This window comes from Hordeum vulgare, chromosome 1H (genome assembly GCF_904849725.1).
Source record: "Hordeum vulgare subsp. vulgare chromosome 1H, MorexV3_pseudomolecules_assembly, whole genome shotgun sequence".
Taxonomy (NCBI): Eukaryota; Viridiplantae; Streptophyta; class Magnoliopsida; order Poales; family Poaceae; genus Hordeum; species Hordeum vulgare.
The window spans coordinates 42,083,084-42,098,551 of NC_058518.1; positions in this window are offsets into that span (position 1 = coordinate 42,083,084).

A 15,468-nucleotide genomic window follows, 5' to 3' on the forward strand; every position below is an offset into this window, starting at 1 on the left:
CTCGCCACTCCCTCTCAGTGACGTGGTATTCCACCAGCCAAGGCAACTCCTGGCCACTTCCTCTCGGCTGCTCCCTCCTCGTCACTCCCTCTGCTGCGGCAACAACCGCACCCACAGGTCGACGAAGCTCCGTGCGCGAGGGCGCTCCCCGCGGGGACCATGAGCCAACAAATCCCATCAGCAGGTAAGCTTATTTATCCTCTATTATCTCTTCTTATGAATGCTTGTACTGCTATAAAAATATGTGAAGGACTGAATGCTTCCAATTCACAACAAAAACGGATGCTGCTAAAGTTTTCAGTAATATATAGAATTACAGATACATTGAAAGTCTATTTGCTACTGTCGTAAATTTTTCTATCACGTATTTTGGATGCATTTGTTGAGGAGTGAATGCTTTTCTGAACATTTAGATATACTGAGAAATGAAAGCTACTACTGCTAGATAAGTATGTTCTGAATTACACAATACAATATCATTATATGTTAATTATGAAGTATATAAATGTTGAATTGATGACTGATTTTATGTTTATTTTCTCGTTTTTTATTGATTTATACTAAAACGCTAAATGGGGCTTAGCATGCTATAGCGCATCCATAGCTTTTTGGCCGAGCTGCCGCTAAGAGGCTTAGGGCGCTATTTAAAATTTTGGGGGCGAGGCGTCCTGGAAGGGTCCCGAGGGCCGGGTCTTCTACACCACTACGCTCACCGATGTCGCCGCATGCCTCGTCGAGCTCTGCAATCAGATCCTCACTGGCAGCGGCTCCTTCGCCGACCTTGCCGCTTCTCCTCCGCACGCCGCCGCGGCGACCTAGGTACGCATCTACTTGCCATGCCTACGCGCTTTGCAGGATTTTAGATAGGGTCTCCGATCGTGGCGAACTGGAAGCACCAGCCAAGGAAGAGCTCGACAGTATGGATGTACTCTCCATCTAGGACTACGTGACCAACCCGAGATCCATCGCGAGCCAAGCACTTCTTGGTTCTTTATCTTCTTGCGTTACCCAGCCAAACAATTGTATCTGGTTAGGAACTTAGGATCCACACATGAACGTACAACACAAATAATGGGGGAGCGATTATAATAGAGGATGAACCTGTGGTTGCTCTCCAACTCTTTTCTTCTAAAGAATTTGAGAAAGGGTGCAAAGGAAATTGGAGCACAGGGATAAGGAACAGAAAGGAATATCTCCATGTTTCAAAAAGAAAGAAAAGAAAGGAATATCTCCATCTTATGCTTATTGCTTTGATGTACAGTGACCTATAAAAGGGTCAAAACAATATGTGAGGTACACTTCTCTGGATGAAGAGCTCATTGACATACACCTATAAAAATATAATTATATATTTTACATTATTTCTTCTCAATAGTATGGTTGAACATTCATTACCTTGTGGTTGGTACTTGATCCCAGTCTCCCAACCTTAAATCTGAAGTTGTTCTGTATGCGGGAGTGAATTGTATGATAGTGTGCTTCCAAGCTTAAATCTGAAATTTTTGTGTATACTGTTTGTTCATGCAGTGCGTATTGTAGAAGCAATCGATGAAAAGAAGGTGGCATGAACCGGAAGGGTAATCAGTGCTGCCACCGGAAGGCTCGGCAATGCTGATCGCCGGACCTACACTACCGGCAGTGCCATCCAAATCCTCGGTGATGGTCAAGGTACATACAATGTACACACTGAAAGATTATGAAGCGTTCCTACTCCCTTAAGTGGAGCCGCGTGATTATATATATTAGCGGTGGAACGACCTTGCAGTATCGTACAAGAAGGCTTTTAGAGCATCTTCAACACACGTCCAACGCGCGACCCATAAAATTTTTGTTTATAGCGCGCACACCATAAAATTTAGCGCGCGTCGACCGATGGCTTCAGTGAAAGCCTAAAAATTAGGCGCACGCACGCACAAATTTCAGCGCATGTAACATGCATTTTTGATCACATTTAGGATAAAAACGATACATAACATAGTTGCATATATAGTCTACATAGTTAAAAAAACTACATAGCATAGCATACATAAAAAAAACGATAAAAAATACTCCTTATCGTCGTCGTTGGACTCCAACGCGCCGGTGTCCGATTCCTTCGTCATGATGAAGACGTCAACCCAACGTTCATCATCGATGGACCAAATCGACGCTTCCTTCAGCTATATCTGGAAGAGTGCGGCTTGCTTCCGAGTACGCCTATCTTTACAATAGGCGGCTTGCTCCGCCCCCTCTCCGCCCTCCTTGGCGTGAAGAATTGACGCTCGTCGAGGACGTCCTGCGGGAACTGTCGGTGCCACTCCGTCATGGCATGCTCGTCCATCTCAGCAATGCTGAGGCGGCACTCCTGCCTCCGGTTCCAGGGACGGTCCTCGTCGGTGACTACACGCGGACGAGGCGCGACATTCTGCGCCCACTCCGTCGTCATCACCTCGGGGAAGTTCATCTCCCTTAGAGGCCTGTTCAGGCGCCACGCCGCCGCGTCGTACGCGCGGGCGGCATCCTCGGCGGTGTCGAATGTGCCGAGGTCGAGGCGCATCTCGCCGGATCAGATCTCGGCGTAGAACGTGCTGGAGGGGCGCGCGTAGACGCCGCGGTAGCCAGAAGTTCCTCGGCGGCGCGGCGGCATGGTGGCGAGGCGAGAAAGGAGGCAGAGGGGCGCGTGGCGAGGCGAGGGAGGACCGTGGCAGGACGAGGGGGTGACTGATTCAGTGAAAGGGCGCGTGGCGAGCGCTGCATTTTATAGGCGCGCCGGACGCCGCACGCCAAATCTAGCGCGCGCCCGTCCGCTTTTTCCGCGCGCCTAACTTTCCTGCTTCCGTTGGAGCGCGCGAAACCGTCCCACGGGCGCTAAAATGGGGTTTTAGCGCGCTGGCGCGTTTTTGATGCGGCTGTTGGAGATGCTCTTACAAGGAGATAGAATAGAATGCGAGAGGGAGAGAAAGAGATAGGAGATAGTTGAGTTACATGTAGTATTTGACTCAAACTCTAACACCCTCCCTTGATCTTAGCTATCCTAAATTAAGATTATTCTTGAACTCCTCAAATAATTTCACTGGTAGTGCTTTAGTGAAGCCGTCTACTACTTGATCCTTGGAAGGAATAAACCGTATCTCAAGTTTCTTTGCTGCAAATCTTTCTCGGACAAAGTGAAAGTCAATTTCTATGTGCTTGGCCTTGCATGAAACACTGGGTTAGCAGATAGGTAAGTTGCTCTCAGATTATCACACCATAGCACTAGTAGAAAACAGGCATCAGTCCCGGTTGCAGAGGGCCTTTAGTCCCGATTCTACAAACACTAGTAGAAAACAGGGCATTTGTCCTGGTTCGTAAGGGCCATTAGTCCCGGTTCTTGAACCGGGACTAATAGGTCGTTACTAATGCCTCCCCCCCTTTAGTCCCGGTTCTTACACGAACCGGGACAGATGGGCATCCACGTGGCCGCTGCGGGCAGCCCAGGCAGGGGGCCTTTGGTCCCGGTTGGTGACATAAACCGGGACCAAAAGGCATCCACGCGTCAGAAACTGGCTGCAGCTGAGGTTTTTTTTGAAAGTGGCTGGTTTAGGGGTTTTGGGGGTTAATTTAGGTTGTTATTAGCTAGCTAATAGAGAGAAGTGTCCTCTCTTATCTTCGTGCTTGGTTTACCAACGCTACTGCTATGTTCATTTCACCCGCTGATATATAATAACTCTTCATGCTCGCATCATACATCATCATATATAATAACAAGTCCTACTAATCATGCATCATCATACATCATAATAACAAGGAGCATCCATGAGCATGCACAAAATTTCATCAGGCACACCACCATCATACTTAAAAGTGCAGTACCAGTTCAACACTATCGTACTTAAAAGGTTTATACTATAAAGATTAAAGCCATCAGGTTCTTAAGATATTCACTCCTCCTTCTTCACCTTCTCCTTCATCATCTTGATGCGCTTAGAGCGGTGAAGCCCCAGGCCAGGCTGTGGGATGTACTCCTCTACGACAATTGGCATGGCACTGTCGCCCAGCTGTGGGACATCCATCGCGAGGCCATTGTCGCTGGTACTTTTGCTCTCGCCAGAGTCGCTGCTGCCGTAGACATAGCACCTGTCGCAGTATTTGCTGCTCCTGCTCCCATTGCCTTGCCAAATGCAAAAAAGTTTTTTTTAAAAATGGGTGTGAGAGATAGCCTAATGGAGAGGAAGAAGAGACAGAGCGTACCAGCATCGTCGTCGTCCTGGTAGCGCCTCCGACACATAGTCGTGTCGAACACCTTCACGACGAACGTGGCGTTGCCGTCGTACCTGAAGACAAGGAAGTACCCGATCCCCAGGTCATAGGCACGGACGAATTGCTTCCAGCCACGATCTAGGTACATGCGGCCATCGGCGTCGAACACCACCTCCACGTCCCACAGCTTGCGAATCCCGTTGCCGGCCTACCTCAGCTTCATGATCTATGGCCGATGGTCGTCCAACATCTTCACAAAATTGTGCGGCAGCACCAGCCTGGAGGATTTCTCAAGTATAACCGTGAAGAACTCCATCTCTGAAAAGAAGTAGAAGAGACCAATCACTACCCTTTACAACATTGTCATACAACATTTACAGCAACATGGTCATTAGTATTAGGGAGGACCTAATTAAATACCCTATTTAAGGTAAAATAGCATAAAACAATATAGACCCTGACTCGAGGTCGGAGGGGGGGGGGTCGGTGACGGGGACGACGGCGCGGATGATGGAGGGGGGCTCCTAGATTTCTGTATAGTGCTCTCTAATTTTAGCATTCAAAGTAGGAGTACTTTTCCAATTTAAACATTCAATAAGCAAAAACAAATCGTAAAATAAAGTAGTATTCAAATTAGCATGCATTCAATTACAAGCAAGACTACATCATTGATCTCTTGTGTCCATACATCGTTGAATATTATCACTAATTAATACTCCTCGAATACTATCATACATAAAACATCATTAATACAGCTAGAACCGTAGCGCCTGATGGGTATCGTCGCGGGCGGTGGACACCCAAAGAGAAGGAACCATCGTAGGATCATAGCTCCATTGAGATCCCTGAAGAACCTGCCTGGTATTGTCGAACCTGCCCTCCAATGCAACCATGTAGCGACGGACGTGCTCGTCCTCCTCGCTGACGTACCACCTCCGCGGTGTCCGGAAGCCTCGGCACCGTCACTGGCCCACGCGACCGCCACCAAATAAGGATCGGGTCAACAACGGGCTGCCTCCTCACCAACCTACGTCCCACGGAAGGTAGCACCTCTCAATACCAGCCGGGCGGGGCCCAGTCCCGTACATGGCCCCTCTGATCAAGCAGGTGTCCTCCACCGAGTCGACGACGAGGATGCGGTATAGGCATCGTAAAATGAACTAAAAAAAATAACAAAATCAATACGTTGAATGAAACTATTCTATGCTTTATTATATTTCATTTAAATGTTAAAATTATAAAGCATTTGATTTCCGTTTTAAGATACCCACAAAAATTAGCACGTTGGTTTTCACATTTGTTTTGAAGGAACTACACACATAACAAAAAAATATGACAAGTATAAACTAACCACTATTTCCAAAATCAATATACTTTCACGAGACCATTGCTAAGTAAGCATGCATTAAAACTAGCCCGTGCAAATGCACGGGTTGTTGACTAGTGGATATTAGTTTGAATCGTCCTTTGCATGTAATTAGATGCATGAATGAGAAAACTAGGGATGGTTGATAGAGTATACTCACTGAACGATCTAGAAACACCATATGAATTATTGGCCACTGCACAAAGTGGTTGGGTATATCGGATAAGAAACACATGCTGATGATCTATTCATAGCAAGAATGACGAACAATGAAGAAAGTGAAAGCATATAAACAAGGGAGAGATAAAAAGGTATATAAATGTAAAAAGTGGTTGATTGAATATTTTGCTATGTGTTGTTCAATGCACCGTGACCTCACATCTATTTATGATGTTGCTGGACTTCCCATAAAATGGACGTATTCCAAATCCTTTAAACATTCTTTAAAAATTAACCGAACTCGGATTTAAGTATGGTTGAGACAACAATTTCATTTTTGGTTACCATAGTCCACATATGATCTCGGATGGAGGTGTGCCCAATTTCAAATATATATATATATATATATATATATATATATATATATATATATGTGTGGGTGATACAAACAACTTTTTTGTTGAACCTTTTTTGATTTGAGGCCATATTTGTGCCAAATATCGCACACAAAGAAGGCAAAGACTCACGCTACCCATCAGACGTTGGTCATATGGGTATATTTTTGTTTGAAAAGGAGGTTAAGACCCCCGGTCTCTGCAAACATACATATATGAAAAATGCAAACATACATGCATGAAATGAGCATTCTACAACTATATATGTATATAGAAATCAAATGTTACAAATCAAAAATTAAAAACAATAAATAAAAAAAACAGAGCCATGGCGGCGGCGGCTCACATTGGGGGTGGCCGGGGCAACGGCGTGGGCGGCGAGGGAGATGGCGACAGCGGCGGGGGGCGGAGGGCGACGACGACGGTGACGGGCGACGGCTCGGGGGCGGCGGAGGGCGACGACGACGGCGGCGGGGGGCGGAGGGCGACGGTGACGGGCGACGGCGTGGGCTTGGGGGGCGGAGGGCGACGGGCGACGGCGACGGCGACGGGGCAGCCTGACGGCGCCGTGGATGAGCTCGCGGCGCCGTCAAATCTGAAAATGTCCAAAGTGTTGGCTTATATAGCAGAAGCATTGGTCCCGGTTCGTGGCACCAACCGGGACTAAAGGATTGCATTGGTCCCGGTTGGTGACACCAACCGGTACCAAAGGCCTCTTTTCGGCAGCCCAAAGGGCGGGAAGCAGAGGCCTTTAGTCCCGGTTGGTGCCACCAACCGGGACTAAAGAGGGGCCTTTGGTCTCGGTTGGAGCCACCAACCGGGACTAAAGGCATGTGCCTGCCACAGCCGCGGTGCGGTTGGCTGTTTAGTCCCACCTCGCCAAGCGAAGGGCTGCCGAGCTTGTTTATAAGCTCCGCCGCCGCTGCAATGTCGAGCGGTACGAATTTAGAGACAAAATTCAGCCTAAATTCAAACAGCTAGTTAGGCTAACTAGCACTTTAAATTCAAATAGCTAGTTAGGCTAACTAGCACTTTGAATTTAGGTTGAATTCCTCTCTAAATTCGAATCTATTTTTTAACTTTTTCCATTATTTTTGTTTTGTTTTTTGTTTTGTTTCTACTTAAATTCAAAGTGCTAGTTAGCTTATTTTGTTTTGTTTCTACTTACAACAAAATACTTATTTTTTTTATTTTTTATTGTTTCTAATTACTTATTTATTTTCTTTTATGATAATTCTTTTTGCTATTAAAGTTTGTAACAAAATTCTATATAATTTTAGTTTCAATAATACTAGAGTTTTTAAAAGCTTTTTAGTTGATTCCTTTATTTTATTTTTTCCCAGTTTTTTTGCTTTCTTTTTTGTTTCTAATTACTTATTTATTTTCTTTTACGATAATTCTTTTTGCTATTAAAGTTTGTAAAAAAAATTAATTACTTATTTATTTTCTTCTATGATAATTCTGTTTGCTCTTAATGTTTTGAACAAAATTCTATATAATTTTAGTACAAAGGCATTTTATTTGGTACAGGTTTTAAGGCTGGGCCCCACGAGCACCTTTTAGTACCGGTTCGTGGCATGAACCGGTAAAAGAGTTTTTTAGTTGATTATTTCTGCAGCTTTTTTTTAGTCCCACTCGCCAAGCGAGAGGCATTCGCAGCGGTTTATAAGTCGTGAGTGTAGAGACGATGAAGGGAGAAGCGCAGTGCTCACCTGTGTGTTACAACATGCATTTCAAATGAACTACAAAAAGGTTGAAAGTTGGCATGGTATCATCATAATAGTTGTGGATAAAGTCTTCACTTTTTCTTTGCTTGTGTCCTTTCCTTATTGCGCCGTAACCATGGATAATCTTCATCATTTATCAGGATGCTTGGGTCAGCCTTGACTTTGAAGGGAGGAATTTCATGAAACTTCTCATAATCTTCGGACATGTCTGTCTTGCCCTCCACTCCCACGATGTCCCTTTTTCCTGAAAGAACTATGTGGCGCTTTGGCTCATCGTATGATGTATTCGCTTCCTTATTTTTTCTTTTTCTCGGTTTGGTAGACATGTCCTTCACATACATAACCTGTGCCACATCATTGGCTAGGACGAACGGTTCGTCAGTGTACCCAAGATTGTTCAGATCCACTGTTGTCATTCCGTACTGTGGGTCTACCTATACCCCGCCTCCTGACAGATTGACCCATTTGCACTTAAACAAAGGGACCTTGAAATCTACTCCGTAGTCAAGTTCCCATATGTCCACTATGTAACCATAATATGTGTCATTTCCCCTCTCGATGGCTGCATCAAAGCGGACACCGCTGTTTTGGTTGGTGCTCTTTTGATCTTGGGCGATAGTGTAAAATGTATTCCCATTTATCTCGTATCCTTTCCAAATCGTAACAGTCGAAGATGGTCCCCTGGACAACGAGTATAGCTCATCACAAACAGTGTTTTCATCTCTGAGACGTGTTTCCAACCAACTGCTGAAAGTCGTGATGTGTTCACATGTAATCCAGTCGTCGCACTGCTCCGGGTGTTTGGAGCGCAGACTGTTCTTGTGTTCATCGACATAAGGGGTCACCAAGGTAGAGTTCTGTAGAACTGTGCAGTGTGCTTCGGACCAAGAATATCCGTCCCTGCATATTATTGTCTCCCTCCAAGCGTGCCTTTTCCAGTCAGTCTCCCCTCATACCGCGATTTAGGGAGACCTATCTTCTTAAGGTCAGGAATGAAGTCAACACAAAACCCAATGACATCCTCTGTTTGATGGCCCATGGAGATGCTTCCTTCTGGCCTAGCGCGGTTACGGACATATTTATTTAGGACTCCCATGAACCTCTCAAAGGGGTACATATTGTGTAGAAATACGGGGCCCAGAATGACAATCTCATCAACTAGATGAACTAGGACGTGCGTCATGATATTGAAGAAGGATGGTGGGAACACCAACTCGAAACTGACAAGACATTGCACCACATCACTCCTTAGCCTTGGTATGATTTCTGGATCGATCACCTTCTGAGAGATTGCATTGAGGAATGCACATAGCTTCACAATGGCTAATCGGACGTTTTCCGGTGGAAGCCCCCTCAATGCAACCGGAAGCAGTTGCGTCATAATCACGTGGCAGTCATGAGACTTTAGGTTCTGAAACTTTTTCTCTGCCATATTTATTATTCCCTTTATATTCGACGAGAAGCCAGTCGGGACCTTCATACTAAGCATGCATTCAAAGAAGATTTCCTTCTCTTCTTTGGTAAGAGCGTAGCTGGCAGGACCTTCATACTGCTTTGGAGGCATGCCGTCTTTTTCGTGCAAACGTTGCAGGTCCTCCCGTGCCTCAGCTGTATCTTTTGTCTTCCCATACACGCCCAAGAAGCCTAGCAGGTTGACGCAAAGGTTCTTCGTCACGTGCATCATGTCTATCGAAGAGCGGACCTCTAGGTCTTTCCAGTAGGGTAGGTCCCAAAATATAGATTTCTTCTTCCACATGGGTGCGTGTCCCCCAACGTCACTCGGAACAGCTAGTCCGCCGGGACCCTTTCCAAAGATTACGTGTAAATCATTGACCATAGCAAGTACGTGATCACCGGTACGCATGGCGGGCTTCTTCCAGTGATCTGCCTCGCCTTTGAAATGCTTGCCTTTCTTTCGACATTGATGGTTGGTCAGAAGAAATCGACGATGGCCCAGGTACACATTCTTCCTGCAGCTCCCCAGGTATATACTTTCGGTGTCAGCTAAACAGTGCGTGCATGCGTGGTATCCCTTGTTTGTCTGTCCTGAAAGGTTACTGAGAGCGGGCCAATCGTTGATGGTTACAAACAACAACGCGTGCAGGTTAAATTCCTCCTGTTTGTGCTCATCCCACGCACGTACACCGTTTCCATTCCATAGCTGTAAACGTTCTTCAACTAATGGCCTTAGGTACACATCAATGTCGTTGTCGGGTTGCTTAGGGCCTTGGATGAGAACTGGCATCATAATGAACTTCCACTTCATGCACATCCAAGGAGGAAGGTTATACATACATAGAGTCACGGGCCAGGTGCTATGATTGCTGCTCTGCTCCCCGAAAGGATTAATGCCATCCGCGCTTAAACTAAACCATACATTCCTAGGGTCACGTGCAAACTCAGCCCAGTACTCTCTCTCGATTTTTCTCCACTGCGACCCGTCAACGGGTGCTCTCAACTTTCCGTCTTTCTTACGGTCCTCACTGTGCCATCGCATCAACTTCGCATGCTCTTTGTTTCCGAACAGTCGTTTCAACCGTGGTATTATAGGAGCATACCACATCACCTTTGCAGGAACTCTCTTCCTGCGGGGCTCGCCGTCAACATCACCAGGGTCATCTCGTCTGATCTTATACCGCAATGCACCGCATACCGGGCATGCGTTCAAATCCTCGTACGCACCGCGATAGAGGATGCAGTCATTAGGGCATGCATGTATCTTCTGCACCTCCAATCCTAGAGGGCATACGACCTTCTTTGCCGCGTACGTACTGTCGGGCAATTCATTATCCTTTGGAAGCTTATTCTTCAATATTTTTAGTAGCTTCTCAAATCCTTTGTCAGGCACAACATTCTCTGCCTTCCACTGCATCAATTCCAGTACGGTACCCAGCTTTGTGTTGCCATCTTCACAATTGGGGTACAACTTTTTTTTTGATCCTCTAACATGCGATCGAACTTCAGCTTCTCCTTTTGACTTTCGCATTGCGTCCTTGCATCGACAATGACCCGACGGAGATCATCATCGGGCACATCGTCTGGTTCCTCTTGATCTTCAGCAGCTCCCCCCGTTGCAGCATCACCGTATTCAGGGGGCACATAGTTGTCATCGTCCTCTTCTTCTTCGCCCTCTTCAACCATAACCCCTATTTCTCCGTGCCTCGTCCAAACATTATAGTGTGGCATGAAACCCTTGTAAAGCAGGTGGGTGTGAAGGATTTTCCGGTCAGAGTAAGACTTCATATTCCCACATTTACTGCATGGACAACACATAAAACCATTCTGCTTGTTTGCCTCAGCCACTTGGAGAAAATATGCACGCCCTTAATGTACTCGGAGGTGTGTCTGTCACCATACATCCATTGCCGGTTCATCTGTGTGCATTACATATAATTATGTGTGTCAAAATTAAGAAAATCAGACAAATATCTATCTAAAGTAAGAAAATCAGATAAGTATCATAAAGAAGATAAGAACAAGAGGCTCACCACGGTGGTGCCAACGACGAGATCGGCGCAGGCGATCAACGGCGGTGAAAACGGGGACGGGGCGTGACGGACTCCTAAATCTAGACAAATCTCGGGAAAAATGAAGCTCCTAGGTCGATATTCGAGAGGGGAAAGCTTAACTAGTGTGGCTCGGGCATTTCATCGAACACCTCATGTGCATAGGAGGTGAGCTAGAGCACCGAAATGCCCTCCCCTCACCGGCCAAAAAAAAACAGAGTGCTCTGCCGCGGCGATGGGTATATATAGGCAACTTATTTGTACCGGTTCGTCGCATGAACCGGGACTAAAGCCACCCCTTCTGTCCCGGTTCATGCCACAAACCGAGACCAATGGTCGTGGGCCAGCAGCGAGGACCATTGGTCTCGGTTCGTGGCTCGAACCGGGACAAATGGTTCTACACGAACCGGGACCAATGCCCACGAGGCCCCAGCCGGCCCCCTGGGCTCACGAACCGGGTCTAATACCCCCCATTGGTCCCGGTTCTTGAAGAACCGGGACTAATGGGCTGGCGAGAGCCGAACGATAGCCCTGTTTTCTACTAGTGAAACGGGACAAAACGATAGGGACTAATGCCCATTACTTTTACTCCCGATTGGCTTACGAACTGGGACTAAAGGAGGTCCACGTGGCCGCCGTGGGGTGCCCATGTAGGAGGACCTTTAGTCCCAATTCGTAATACCAACCGGGATCAACAGGCAGCCACGCGTCAGTAGCTCGCAGGCATTGGGTTTTTTTGAAGGGGGGGGGGGGGTTAGGGGTTTTGGAGGGTTTTAGGGGTTTCACATTGTGTTAGCTAGCTACTACATATAGAGAGAAGTGACCTCTCTTTCTCCATGCTTGGTCGACGGTAGCTACTACATAAGAGAGAACTCGACGCTAGCTAGTAAGCAAATGAAGGAACCATTAATTACACAAATGAAAGAACATATATAGAGAAAAGTGACCTCTCTTTCTTCGTGCTTGGTCGAACAACAAGTTTTCGTATATCTGTCCGACGCTACTACACATATACAATATAACATCCTGACATCATCAAGCGCCAAACTCCCATTGAATTTCTGTATGGTATTATCCCTTTTCATTTATGATGTGGTCAAGAAAGAATTCCGCCAATTCCTCTTGAATTGCTCGTATGCGATCATGTGGTAGGAGTTCATCCCGCATCTGCCAGATCTAGGGTATATACATATATATGAATGAAACTCAACACAATTGATGGTAATAAAATAAAATTGTGAATATTGTTTACGTACTTCTAATTGTCGTGGAGTTATGCCCCACTCAATGGTCGAGTTATGAATGAACTTGCAAATGTAGTATCCACATAAATTATTCCCGGGGCCTACCACAAACACTTTATGAGAATAGAGTTCAATCAAGCTGATAATCAAGCATGAAAATGGTACTGAAACTAGAATCAATGAGAGATGCACAGAACTAGCTAGTACTACTTACTTTGGGGTGTGTAAATCACAGCTCGTTATTCAGACCCAGAACCATTCCGGTGAACTTTTTCAAACCCTGCGAGACAAAGAAAATGATTACTTGATATCAGGAAATGAACGAAAGTTGCCAATATGGTCCCGGTATTGATTGAACTTACTTCTAGAACATTGCAGTCATGGCCCCATAATCCTTGGGATCTTTACTCTCGAGTCGAAGACAATTACTACTCCCCTGTCAAGCTTAATGTATTGCAGAATAAGGTGGAACCTGCGCACGCATAACTCATCAATTACAGTACTTAACCTTGAGTAAGCGAAACCGAATATGCACAAGAGAGTATCACTCACTTGAAGTTGTAAGGAAAGAGTATTTCCCTTTTGTTTTGATGTCGAATGAATGCTTTTAGCAAGTTTTCCTCGGTATCTTCAACTCTTTTTTCTACCGACCATTCATTTACGGTATTTGGGCTAATGAACCCAATGTCATAGATTTGTCCTTCTTTGCATTTGACGATCTTCAATCTGCATAATATAGTCAGGATAATTATATATGCATGCAATGAACGAGCTCAACTAGAGACTTAATTACACAAGTAATAGTTACAAATAGTAGCAAGTGAGGAGTTGTTTGTCGAGGGCCTTTTGATTGAATAACTAAAATAACTAGTCGTAAACTCGTGCATCCGCATGGGCTAGCCTATTTCAGATAGATGTATCTTATTTATCTTGTATTAAAATTTACTTCATGCAATATTTATTACAAATAAATTTAAGAACAGTAATTATAGCATAATTTTAATCAATGGAAGTAATAAGATGCAAAAAACACATGTTGGCTACCATCTAGAAATACGGATATAATATTTTGAATGATTTTTTATGATATAATTTTCATATATGATTTCTTTAAGAATTATATTGCAATAATATTGCATCGTATTGCTATGCATTTTAAGGGAGGGACTTAATTTGTCTTTGAATTTGTAGCCTATTTGAACCAGTGAGCAAAATGATTAGACTCATACATGACTTCACACTCGTTTTCTACAAAGAAAAAATATACTAAAAGAGTGTGTAGAGACATTTTATCGTTTATCATAAATATGCTAACGATGTGTTTATGTTACCTTAATTCACCAAAAGTGAACATTTGTATATTTATCATTTAAGTTCCCTATATAAATTGTTCAATATCTTTACTGTAAATTATTGGGTAATACGTCTTAGTCTAGAAAAGATAAAATATATTCAGGATTTTTTAATATGTTTATCCTTTTATTAATTGTGTGATCGTGTTGTGTGCTTGCTAAATCCAGTATCTAAAACCGAATGACATTGCTAATATATGATGACACTATGTGGAATCCAAATATGTCACCTTTAAACTCATACAACAAATATGTGGAGGTCAAAGTTTTAAAAATAAATTATATGTACATGAGTACTTCCTAACTTTAAACTTTATGAGATTGGTATTTGTATGTTACACAACATTTTGATGTGTATGTTAAACTGAAATATCATGCATCCATACGTGTTGCTATTTCTGAACCATGCATAAATATATTTTTATTAACCTGTAAGTAAAATATTTTTAATAAAATGATTCATATATGTAGTGGACGTTTACATGTTTAGTATTTTTCACAATCTAAATTTAGAGGGACTTCATTTATTTTTGAATTTGTTTACTATTTGCAGCATGGAGAAAAACGTTTGCAGTCCATATGCCCTTAACTATTTTTATGAATCACAAAATATTAAACCCGCGTGTACAAAACTTTTATTTATAATCACAAACCACGCATAAGATGTTCTTACATTTTTTTACGAAAACATCATATGTTTCTTGTGCCCTATTAGACTATTCGAATGGATAGCTTACGATCAGTCCTCACTTATTTGTATGCAATATAAATTATAGGAAAAATATATTTGATCAAACTTAGGAACTTAATTTATTTTTCATCATGTATGGTGTGTTCTTCATGGGAAATACATTTTATAGATCTTTTTCGTAAGGGTGCATAGGCACCACTCTTTACAGAAACATTTTCACTAACTCCAGACTCTGCATGCAATTCACCCTAAGTTTTTCATATGGTGCAAACAAACATCATGATACATCCTTTTCCACTGTTTTTTAATTTTTTTAAATAAAAGAGGATCACGTAAACATACCAAGCTGACTTGGGAAGCAGCTTGATTAATTGACTCTGGATAATGCGCTACCTAGTTCGTACATACATACAGTACATGTAGTAATAGGTCGATTTCTTCCGGCTGCTAATACATGCCATAGTGACGGTAGATGGCAAGGATAATGATTATACTGTCCTACAACGTCGGCGTGTGAAATACCGCAATGATGCAAAATGACTTATTCCTTCCCGACCCTATTCAACATGAAGTTTGCACGCCAGCTCGTCCAGCGAGATGCACAAGTAGTGGCCTACTTGATTGACCTGAATATGCACGTACACAACCTCCTGAACATGCACTTGATCGTACTCCGTACGCTCGGCCGAGGAACTACATACGTAAGGGTATAATAGAGATCGATTTGTTTTTGCTACTAATACACACCATAGAGACAACAGATGGCAAGGACTATGATCATACCTGACCTAGGCCATCGGTGTACATCAT